Consider the following 6,032-nt stretch of genomic DNA (forward strand, 5'->3'; position numbering starts at 1 on the left):
GGGAGGGAGGAAGGAAGGGAGGGAGGAAGAAAGGAAGGAGAGGAAGGAAGGAAGGGAAGGGAGGAAAGGGAGGGAGAAAGAAAAAAAAAAGAGAAAAGTGGTACATAATTTCTTTTTTTTCTTTTTTGAGACAGGTTCTCACTGTCACCCAGGCTGGAGTGCAGTGGCATGATCACAGCTCACTGCAGGCTTGACCTTCTGAGCTCAAGCCATCCTGCTGCCTCAGCCTCCCAAGTAGCTAGGAATACAGGTGTGCATCACCACATCTTACTAATTTTTGTATTTTTTGTACAGACTGGGTCTCGACATGTTGCACACGCTGGTCTTGAACTCCTGGGCTGAAGTGATCTGCCAGCCTTGGTCTCCCAAAGTGGTGGTAATTACAGGCATGAGCTACCATGCATGGCTAAGCTAAATTTAACACATGGCTCACTTAGACTCATTTTTGTGCCACAAACAAACTAGGTATTTTGTCAGTCTTTCCCACTAAGTAAATAACACATTCATGTGCTTGGCGCAAAGCAAAAAACGTGGAAGACATTCATTGTATCGGCATTAAATCCCCCAAACACCCCACACCTACTCACATACCCAGATGTTGCCATTTTCATCCAAGCTGCCATTATGTCTTACACAGAGTCCTGGGTGGTCATAGCAGGGCTATTTCCAAGCAGCTCCAGGAGATATCAGCATTAAACTGTTACGAATCCCCTGCTTAACTGGGTTCACCATAGCATGTAGAATGTAAGCTAAGCTCCACTTTGGAGTCTATGCGGACTTTGTGACTGGCTTCCTTTCTACTTTTCACCCTAAGTCTAACCATGCCTCCTTCTTCACTGTGATCCTGCAACACTGACCTTCTCTCCCTCTTTCCTGAAACCATAAAGCTCACGCATATCTCAGGGCCTCTGATTGCTCCAGCCACTGGCTGGACATCACAGCCCTCAGATCCTCCTGGGATGGCATCTTCTTACCACTGGATTTCAGGTATTGTTAACCTAAATTTCCCCTAGGAAATTTCACCTTCTCTCTCCTTACCTGAGTTTATTTTTTTTTCTTGGTTTTTTTATTTTTTTCTTTTTTTTTTTTTGAGACGAAGTCTTACTCTGTAGCCAGGCTGGAGTGCAGTGGCGCAATCTCAGCTCACTGAAACCTCCGACTCCCTGGTTCAAGCAATTCTCCTGCCTCAGCCTCAGGAGTAGCTGGGATTACAGGCACCACCACATCCAGCTATTTTTTGTATTTTTAGTAGAGACCAGGTTTCACCATGTCGGCCAGGATGGTCTCTATCTCCTGACCGCGTGATCCGCCCACTTCTGCCTCCCCAAGTGCTGGGATAACAGGCATGAGCCACTGTACCTGGCCGGTTTATTTTCTTTAACTTTATTCAGCGTATCTAAAAGAGGCTTGATCACATACTCATCTGTTCATCTCTTGCTAGAAAACTCCACATACAGTAAAATATAAGATCTGTGAAAGTGGAGCTGTCCTCTGTTTTCTCATCACTGTATCCCATTACCTAGAAGGATGCTTGGAGCTTGGGTGGGGACATGCAATGAATAATTGTTGAAATAATTATTTGCTTTACCATGGACTGCATTTAATTGTCATCGTGCCCATTGGGGTGCATGAAGCATTTATCTGAATACACATGAAAAACATGGTATCACTCTAATAACGTGTATTAAGACATCACTGATATCTAAGGAGTGTAGGCAAATGCTGTTTGATTCTTCAGGGTTTCCTCATGCAAGGGCTAAGGGAAAACTTCCCCTTCTCCTCTGAAGTTTTGCTGAAAAATCAGCTCTCAAAAGGTAGATTAATTGGAGGAAAGGTATATAAATTTTATTTACATGTACACAGGATTATTCAGAATGAAAACCCAAAGATACAGGGAAATTGTCCATTTTTATACTTAGTTCAACAAAGTATGGATGACCATGTAGAAATATGATTGTGTAAAAATGGCCAGATTTTATGCTAATGGACTGGGTGTGGAAACCCAGCCAGGCCTGTCTGTCTAGATTCTTCTTGGCCTCTGAGCAGTGCTGCCTTTCTCTTAGGTGTGGGGCAGGACAATCTCTGGAACAGGGGTCTTAGGACCTACAGTCAAACAAGGTACATCGGGTCATATCTTCATGGCCAGTTTTTACACAGAAAGGTGGGTATGAGTAGAGAGTCATTTGTTTAGGTTTTATGGCTGGCTTTGGGAAAAGGGATTTTGGTTTCTAGGGCACACCTAGGGGAAGAGAAATTCTAGTTTCTATGGCACATCAGGGGAGAATGGAACTGAGATTCAAGAGGGCAGGAGAAGGTCAGAGAGAAACTTTTGTTTCTGAGGCTGCTACTGCTGAGGCCTGAGTTTAGGGGTGTTGTTTGCTGAGCCCCAGACACTCATTAAGTAATTAGTCTCTGCATGCAAACTATTCTCACGTTGTAGCTAAATCATGGTGGAGCTACGGTGATTAATAAGTCCCTCAATCTAAGTTGCAGTCATCATTTTTGCCCTCCAAGTTAAATTGCATTTCAAGATTAGCTTTTTAAAAATGGTGCATAGGATTTCATTAAAATAAAACTTTTTACAGTTAGGGTGTTGTTTGAACTTCCATCATTAAAATTGATACTAGATAGCTTCTTCACATGGACATCCAAGTGTTCAAAAGAATAAAAGGCACAGGATTGTACTCCCTGGGTGTACAGTTATTGGGGCCATACATTTGCTTAAGCTATTAGAGAGATTCCTTTGTGGTGGAAATTAACTTACTTGCAATTTTTTTCAATGACTATTTCATGTGCTAAGGTGTTGAATCTCTTTTTATTCTCTGCATGAGTGAAGTAAGTAGAGCAGGCCTGGTGTGATTCCCTGATTTATGTTGGGCAGTTAGTGGCCTGTCCAGTCTCACATACACAATAGAGAGCATCGGGTTGGAGGTGGTTCAATAACTAATTTAACCTCAAACCTAATTCTTTTAATGATGTATCAATCATAGCCCCTTAAAACGCCTGTGTCAAATAAAAATATACAGCTTCAGCTTGAATTTAATTAATTTATACGGCATTCACTTTACCTTAATGAACACCCCTCTATGTGGCCTGAATAATTATGAATAAACATAAATTGTAGTTCCAATTTTCTCTGTCCATGAAAAGTAAAACCAAGAGAAATAAAGAAAAAAATCACCTACTTACTATTAAAGACAGGTGATGTTTTCTTTCAATCATGGGATGCAGGTGGGAAAAGAAGAGTGGGAAAAAGAGAAAGAAAAACAACTGAATAGACTTAAGCACCTATGTTAAGCAATGTGTGAGATATTTTAAATATTTTACCACAATTGGTCTTCCAGAAAAGTCTATGAAGAGGGAAATGGGTTCTTGGAAAGGGAAAGTGTTTTCTGCTCAAGTTGGCTTGGTTTGGAATGGATCATTTTCTTTCCATTATGTTATAATGCTATACCCTCTGAAACTGAGGGCTAACCTGATTAAGCCTGCCAAATATTAACTGCCTTGTTTGCTTTTAATGCTCTGTGTCTAGTTAGTCTTAAAACATAGAGCTGAAAGTCACATAGCTAATCAATCCCCTAGCTTTCCTATAGATAGTATCTCTGACACATAGGTCAGCATGCTAACAGTTGCTTCAAGTTGTTTATCAGGAACTTGAGGTCAGGTCTTGTACAGTTCAAGCCAAATTGAGACCATGATCCTTCATCTGTGCATGCCCGAGAAGTGAGCTTCTGATGTCAGAGGGCAAAAAACTCCTCCCTCAAATCATACAAACACTCCCATTTTCTTCATATGTGTCCCATGGAGAGCCATGAAGCTTAACTACATGAGCAGAGACTGTGGACTCCCTCACTTTTTCTTACCTCCAATCACCTTTCCCCATGCCGCAGACTGTCATCCTCTTTCTCCCATAAACATCCCTAAAATGCCATTCTCAGGAAGGTAGATCTGAGAATTGTTCAGTCACCTTCTTGCTTGGCGGCCTCATGAATAAACTCTTTCTCTCTTGCAAAACCCATCATTACAGTTATTGGATTACTGTGCACAAAGAGAACGGGCCTAGTTTGGTATTGCTTTCAGAGATGGACAGTAACAATAATTACTCAAAGCCAGTGGATTCTCAAAAGTAGGCTGGTAGAAAGGTTTGGGTTCTGTCCTCAGGTGTGCTGATTGGGTAAGACTCCAAACTTTATAGACGCTGGATTTTGTCCTTATTTAATTAGGCTCTTGAGCAGAATGGTCTCAGAGGTTAAATTCAACTCCTACTGGCCACGGAGTATCAAAAGCTGTTTTGTTGTTTTCTAGGAGTTAGGCCACAGCTCTGAATATAACATAAAGACAACTAACATGGCCTGTGTTGCTTCTTACTTAATATAGACAGATGTAAGTATAATTTCAAATGGATGACATTGACCCCGCAGCGAGGCAAACAAGAGTAGGCAAATGCCAATGCAATGAAGTATAACACTTTTGCTCCTTACAGTAAACATACTGTAACTTAGGGATTTAAAAAAACTAACGCATCTATAGGAGACTTAAAAAAAACTTGCAGGCAAAAAACAACCCCACTAAAAAGTAGGCAAAGGACAGGAGCAGACACTTTTCTATAACGGGCATATATACAACCAACAAACATATGAAAAAAAGTTCGATATCACTGATCATTAAAGGAATGCAAATCAAAACCACAATGAGACACCATCTCACACTAGTCAGAATAGCTGCTATTAAAAAATCAAAAAAATAACAGATACTGGCGAGGTTTCAAAGAAAAGATAACACTTACACACTGTTCATGGAAGTGTAAAGCGGTATGGTGATTCCTCGAAGAGCTAAAAACAAAACTACCATTTGACCCAGCTATCCCATTACTGGGTATATGCTCAGAGTAATATAAATCATTCTACCATAAAGACACATGCACAGAATGTTCATTGCAGCACTATTCACAATAACAAAGACATGGAAACAACCTAAATGCTTATTAATGACAGATTGGGTAAAGAAAATATCATATATATACACACCAGGAAATACTATTCAGCCATAAAAAAGAATGAGATCATATTGCAGGAACAAGAATGGAAGAGGGGGACATTATCTTTAGCAAGCTAATGCTGTAACAGAAAACTAAATATCATAGGTTCTCACTTACAAGTAGGAGCTGAATCATGAGGACACATGAACACATAGAGGAGAACAACACACAGTGGGGCTTATTAAAGGGGGGAAGGTGGGAGGAGGGAGAGGATCAGGAAAAATAACTAATGAGTAATAGGCTTAGTGTCTGGGTGATAAAATAATCTATACAACAAACTCCCAAGACACAAGATTACCTGTGTAACAAACATGCACATTTGCCCCTGAACTTAAAATAAAACTTAATTTTTTAAAAAAGAAAATGTATGCCTAGAAGTTCCTATGCTACTTGCCATAGCTAGTGAGAAGACACATTAGGATTTTTCTATGTGAGATGAAATGAATTGATTAAATGTGACATATTCATAATATAGAATTGCATCAGGAAATTAAAATAAATTAATGAGAATCTATATGTATTAACATGAAAATAAATAGTGAAATGTGTTGTGAGAAAAAAAGAGTCTTCTAACAAAAAAAAAAGTCTGTAAAGGGGTTGGAGACATTATGTTTTCGTTAATGGCATATTTTAGCTTTAAGGGCATCCACTGACTGTCTGCCCTGAAAGATGAAAGACTTTCTACAGATATCTTCCTGGTACCTACACTCTCTCCAACTTACCAGTTTTGTTGGTTATATAGTTGTTTTTGAAAAGGCCAAATTTTGTAACAGTTAAATTTAGTTTCCAAAATTCCTTCCATAATTTTATCTTAGAACTAAATTAGGATGGATTTGTTGCACATCAGCACTCATTAGATCAAGCCTTCTTAATTTCAGAGTAATTTTCCCGTCATCTGTTTGAATGGGTTTCACCCTTAAGTAGCCCTTCTTCAAGAAGAAACCCTGGTTGCTGTCATATGTCTTCATACTTCAAGGACAATTGTGAAGAACAT

Source organism: Sapajus apella, unplaced genomic scaffold (assembly GCF_009761245.1).
Source record: "Sapajus apella isolate SASKATOON/1434 unplaced genomic scaffold, GSC_monkey_1.0 scaffold17, whole genome shotgun sequence".
Classification (NCBI taxonomy): Eukaryota; Metazoa; Chordata; class Mammalia; order Primates; family Cebidae; genus Sapajus; species Sapajus apella.